Raw genomic sequence first — 6,000 nt, 5'->3', positions numbered from 1 at the left:
TAGTAGAGGAATGGTTAGAATGGTTAATGTGGGAGAACATTTGTCCTGGAAGCCTGGCCATTCCCCCACAAGCTGGGTAATGCTGCAAATACAACCTACTTCTCTCTGCCTCTGTTTCTTCATTTGTAAAATAGAACTTGTGCTAAATCTCACCTCACTGGGGTGTCATGAGAATTAAGGGAACTAATGCAGGCAATGAACTTGGAACAGTGTTCCAACCTGAAGGGCATCAATGCTTTGCCCAGGGTGTGTCTCCTATGGGGGCAGTTGGTCATTCGTCTGATGAACAAGAAAACCATCCTCCCCCATCCTCTACATGGTCAAAAGGGGGATCGGAGTGTTTATGGAAACCTCCTGAGTATTTCAGCATCATGAGGCCTTAGAATTTGTAGACAATTTCCAGATGCATTCAAACTCCCTTGCAGACAGGTCTATTTAGAACTTGAGGTGACTGGGGAAGAGTCCAAAAAGCCACTGGGTCACTTTTTTTTTTTTCAGAGCCTAATTCTATCCACAACTTACTCATTGTTCTCACTTATCCTGATGATGTCCTAATGTTGTCTTCCCTTCCTCGCTTCCTGTTTTTATTTTTTACTTATTTTTTTAAAACAAGGTTTTTATTTATTTATTTGAGAGAGAGAAACAGAGAAAGCATGCACATGCAGGGAGGAGCAGAGGAGGGGAGAGAGGGACAAGCAGATGCCACACTGAGCACGGAGCCTGGTGTGGGGCTCGATCCCACAACCCTGAGATCATGACCTGAGCCAGAATCAAGAGTTTGACACACAGCCAACTGAGCCGGCCAGGCACTCCAGCCTCCTCTTAATTTTTTAAAAAATCACCTTCCTCCTGGCACTCTCATTCTATATTTTCCTTCTGTTTTCGTCTCAATATGTAGTACATATTTTTTCCTGTTGGTAGAATTCAGGATGTGATGCAAATGACCTAGTGTGGTGTGGCAGGAGAGGAGTGGGGTGTCAGTTGGGGGAAAGTCGCTGGGGCCGTGGAGGAGGAAGAGAAGGAGGAGGCTTCCCCTCCTGATGATACACATTGCTTAGACGGTGGTCTTCCCCAAGAAGTAAGAACCTTCTGTTTAGGGGCACCGGGGTGGCTCAGTTGGTTGGACGACTGCTTTCAGCTCAGGTCATGATCCTGGAGTCCCGGGATCGAGTCCCGCATCGGGCTCCCAGCTCCATGGGGAGTCTGCTTCTCCCTCTGACCTTCTCCTTGCTCATGCTCTCTCTCACTGTCTCTCTCTCAAATAAATAAATAAAATCTTAAAAAAAAAAAAAAAGAAACTTCTGTTTACAACGATGCGCCTTGGGGCCCAGAAAGAGAATGTCAGGTGTTCGGACTCTTTTGGAGTATTGAATGATGACATCCACAGGTAAAGACAGTCCTTCGTGCTCTTCCCCACCCCTCAAAGCAGAAACAAAATGTCCTTTCCTCATTCATTCATTCACTCACTTAGCATTAATTACTTACTAGTGCCCAGCTACATTGCTAGGCCACAAAAGGCTTGTGAAGAAGCATCCATTCTCCCTATGAGAAGGGACTTCGAGAAGGCAAGTTAGGGACAGATAGCGTTATGAAGGGGTAATTAATTTTATATTACGTACCATATAGAAGTGACCAGTATGGATGCTGAGTGGTAAATAGTAGGAGACTGGCTGCCCGTGGAATGTTGTATATGTCCATGAACTTTTTTTTTTTTAATTTTGGTAAACTCTTTGTAGATATACATTAGTAGTATGTCAAGAAATACCTTGCCAAACTTTGCAGAACACAACATGCATGCCAATCGGGTTGGTATAAAATAGGAAGAAAACTTTTATCCACACCCCCCCACAAAAAAGATGAAGAGGCATTGTATTGAGTAAAATATTTCAGATTTTGGTCAGTTGCAGAAGGAATGATACATTTTAGACTTTGATTTATAGTTTCAGCCTCAGAAAGGAAAAGAGGTATGATGCTGTGAATGTAATGGGTGTAAATAACAATTTTAAAAAAATTGCGTTAGTGCTGTGCAAGCAGGAGAGTCTGAGCTGACCACACTTGTGGCAAAATTAGTTGAAAGACCAACTTAAATGTTTTATTAGGGTATCAAGCACTGATAACATTCCACTATCTGTACTATTCACTTAGGAAGGTAAAATGGAAAGTTTCCATCTGACACATTTATTTCCCCTCTTTAAGTTGGCAAACACTGACTTTTTCCACTGCATTTCTACATAACGGGACTCTTGCCAACCCCCGTGTGTGTGTGTGTGCGCACACACACGCGCGCACGTGTGTGTGTGTGTGTGAGAGAGAGAGAGAGAGAGAGGTTGCTAGGCATGCTATCACTGGTGCCGTTAGTTCAACTTATCTGCATTTGGGGGTTAAAACTTGTTTTTCTCTATAGACATTTTACAGGAGTAGGAATCTGATCGTGTTCTTTTTTGGCAAGTTTGTAAAGGTTTACTGTCAGATCACTCAGGCGGACACAAACAATAGTTAGGATGTTCCCTCCCAGAGTCCAGTGTGTTCCGGGGCTGTTGCTGTGGGGGTACTGTTTTGTGCTCTTGCTTGGTGTGAGCCGGTACACGGAATCTCTGCCTTTGGTGCCTTTCTGTGGCGGGTCCTTCCACCTGCAGTAGTCTTCTTCTCTTATGAGTTCTCTACCCCTTCTTTAAAGTCCGGCTGAAACAGCCAAGCCACTGCATGCGGTGTGTAGTAGGAAGTGATGCCCACCTCCTCCACACTCTGCTGTGCGTATCTGACACTGATCACAAGATGCCTTCATACCCTTGCAGTGTACTTTGCGAACATTCAGAGAACACGGGGTATTACTTTGTAGAAGAGCAATGTTGCAAGGACTTGGGGCTTCAAGACTGGCAAACCTAGCCCTGCCTGTCCCTCTCTTTAACGCTTCACTGAGCGTCAGCTTCCTTGCTTCCATGTAGGAGACCCTCCACGCTATTCATACGCTTGCTGGGATAAGGTGCCAGACGAAGAGCCATCATTCTTGAGGGTTTGCTACATCCCCGGCCCTGGGCAGAATGCTTTCTGTGACCTCTTCCCTTGTGCAGTGCCTTCAAGTGCTAATTCCTTTACCCACCCCCCCCTCCGCTGCCCTGTCCTGGGACAGAGTCGATTGAGAACTGGACTTGAGCTGGCCGGAGGGCTCTGTCTGCTGAGTCAGCTGCCCCGAGTCCGCGGTTAAGATACACACAGCCGACAGCTCCAGAGAGGGAAGATAGCAAGGAGACTGCACTTCCCACCTCTGGCTACAAGGCTGCCAGGGCGTGAGTCCTAAGCATGATGGAGAGCTTATGGGGAAGGGAGAATGTCATTTCTGAACTACACTGTTTCCTTTCCCACCATTTCTTAGTCTCCCTTCCCCCACCCCCGCTGACCAATTTAGTCTAGAAGAGGTGCCGATCTCATTCTGAGTCACTCCAGGGTTTTATTGGGAATGTAGCATTTTTACTATAGCCCATGGAATGTAAGGACATTGCAGATCTGCATTCCTGGACACACACACAAAAAGTCAAGTGAAGTTACTGGACCTGGTTAGTGGTAAAGGTCTTAGGAATGTTAGAGGCTCATGCAAATCCCACCTAAATAAAGAATGACATTCCCATCCTAGGGCTCCTCTAAGTGAAGAGAATTTTGGGGATCTCCAGGTTGATGACTCATAGTTTTCCCAGTGTTTTATTTCCATGAGCCATTGATTAAAGTAGGGTGTAGCATACTATTTTTCTCTTCCAGCTAAGCTCTTCCTATCAAGTGGGAAGCTCTGGAAGCTTCTTCAAGCCCCTAGGATATCATTTCATGCATGAAAACCATCGTATTTAAAATAATATTTGAGAGATGGTAGATTGGTTTTTTGGAGCTTCCACTCGGGCTTGTCTTGTTCCTGGGGATTCTTGGGTACAGCACAAGAGTCTGGATGAAAAGAATTTCCCGAGACACATTACAGAGTCAGTGTTCCCAACTTGCTCTGTTCCTGAAGGCTGGAGTTAATGAGGAAGAGTTTTTCTGTGAATGTCAGGCATGTTGCAATAACTAGCCACAACGGAATAGTCATAGCAACTTCCACCACTTGGTTTCTTTGTTTTTGGATGTTGCTGCATGCTTCATTTTATGAGTCTTTTCTTGTGTGTGGTTGAACCCATCTATTGCCGTCTTGGGCTTGGATACTTGTATTTAAAAGGAGATGAAGAACAGAGAAAGAAACTGGAACATTGACAGAATGACATATCCTAAGCACTTATAAATTTATTTCCCTCCCTCCACTTCTGCTGACAGATACTCTGATGATTAATATTCTGATGAGTTTGTGTCTTTGAGGGAGGGAAAATATGTCTTCCCCAAAGGCAGTCTTGAAAAGCAGACCAGAACAAGACATAAGACGTATTGTCAAAATGGACTTTTGTCTGTGATGTCAATATTTTGGATACAGACCCACTCTAGTAATATTCTTTCTGAAGTAAGATAAATGAAAATTATTAGTAACACTTTTTTTGGGGGGGAGTCATTTGTGTACTTGAAGGCTTCTCTTTTGCTAACGGGAATGCTAATTTATATTTGAGTGAAAGCCCTTAGAATAGAATATAAGGACTGGTAGAATTCTTTTTTTTTTTAAGAGATGGAAAGAGAGAGTGAGTAAAAGAGAGTGAGAGAATCTTAAGTAGACTCTAGGCCCAGTGTGGAGAGGTGGTTGGCTGGATCTCACTGGCCTGAGATCATGACCTGAGCAGAAAAAAAGAGCTGGATGCTTAACTGATTGAGCCACCAGGAGAGATGAAGTCTACAGGTCCCTATAGACAGGCCTAACTAGAGGGTATTTGTGCTTCCTGTGCATCGGTTCCCAGGATGGAAGTCTGTGCATCTGCAGCGGTGCGTGTGGGGAACCACTAAGAGCTGGCCTTCCGGGACGGCGGCGGGAAGGTTCTGACCAACCCAAGCAGAAGGGCTGGGGTCACAGTGAAGTGGGGTACGAAGGTGAGGATGTTGACTTCTTAAGGAGCAAGCGCCCCTGTGTCACTGTATGGACGCCGGCCCTGAAGGGAGTTTGCCTCAGTCCCTAACAGTCTGTTTTTAGAGTTTCTGTTCAGGTAACATTTTTATTTCTTCTCTGCTTGTACTTAGAAGAGAGGCCAAAGGCAACTTCTGTGCTTCACCTAGCCATTTTCGGAAGTTACGTTCCTGTAACCCTGTAGATCAGAAAGACTCTTTTGTCATTTCCCACTTCTAAAAAGTTTTTCTTTCTGAATTTTACGATTGGGTATTTTTTTTCCCCACTTGTTCTTTACTATTTGACATCAGATCCTGTCGAAATGTGGATACTTTTTCAAGTGGAAAAAAAAAAAAAAAAGCCGGTTTAACAAATAGGGCCCGAGAAAGAAGGCAGAGTGTCTCCCTGCCGTTACCCTGTGCTGGAGTTCCTAACCTCCCTGGCACACGGGAACGAGTGTGTGTGTGTGAATGTGTGGACGGGAGGCAGGAGCGCAGCCATCGAATTGGCCAGCCCGGTGACCGGCGAGCCCGCCCCCACCCTCTTCCCCCTCCCCCTCCAGCGCTCACAGTCAGGAAGCAGCTGGCTACAGGCCGGCCCTCGCGGCCGATCTCACATCCACACTCCTCTCAGGGCCGCCTCCCTCCCTCCCTCCCTCCCTCCTTTCTCCCCCTCACCCCTCCCTCTCTTCTCCCCCTCCCTCTTCCCTCCCTCTGCAGCCGCGTCCACACTGCGCCGCCCATGCAGCCCAGAGCGCGGCGCGCAAGGGCACCAGCGCCCGGGCAGATACTGTTGCCCCTCCCCGCACCGCGCCCCCCCCCCCCCCCCCCCCCGCCCGCCGCAGCCGTCCGGGCTCGCACCAGCGCTCCCCCAACGGAACCCGCGGAAAGCAATTAGCCAGCATCCCGCACCGGCCCCCAGACGCATCCCGGCCCAGGGCGAGGATGAGCAGGACAGGCGAGGCACAAAGTCGAAACTCAACTTTTTAAAAACATTTG

This window comes from Neovison vison, chromosome 9 (assembly GCF_020171115.1).
Source record: "Neovison vison isolate M4711 chromosome 9, ASM_NN_V1, whole genome shotgun sequence".
In the NCBI taxonomy this organism is placed as follows: domain Eukaryota; kingdom Metazoa; phylum Chordata; class Mammalia; order Carnivora; family Mustelidae; genus Neogale; species Neogale vison.
Note: the sequence above shows the minus strand (reverse complement) of the source record.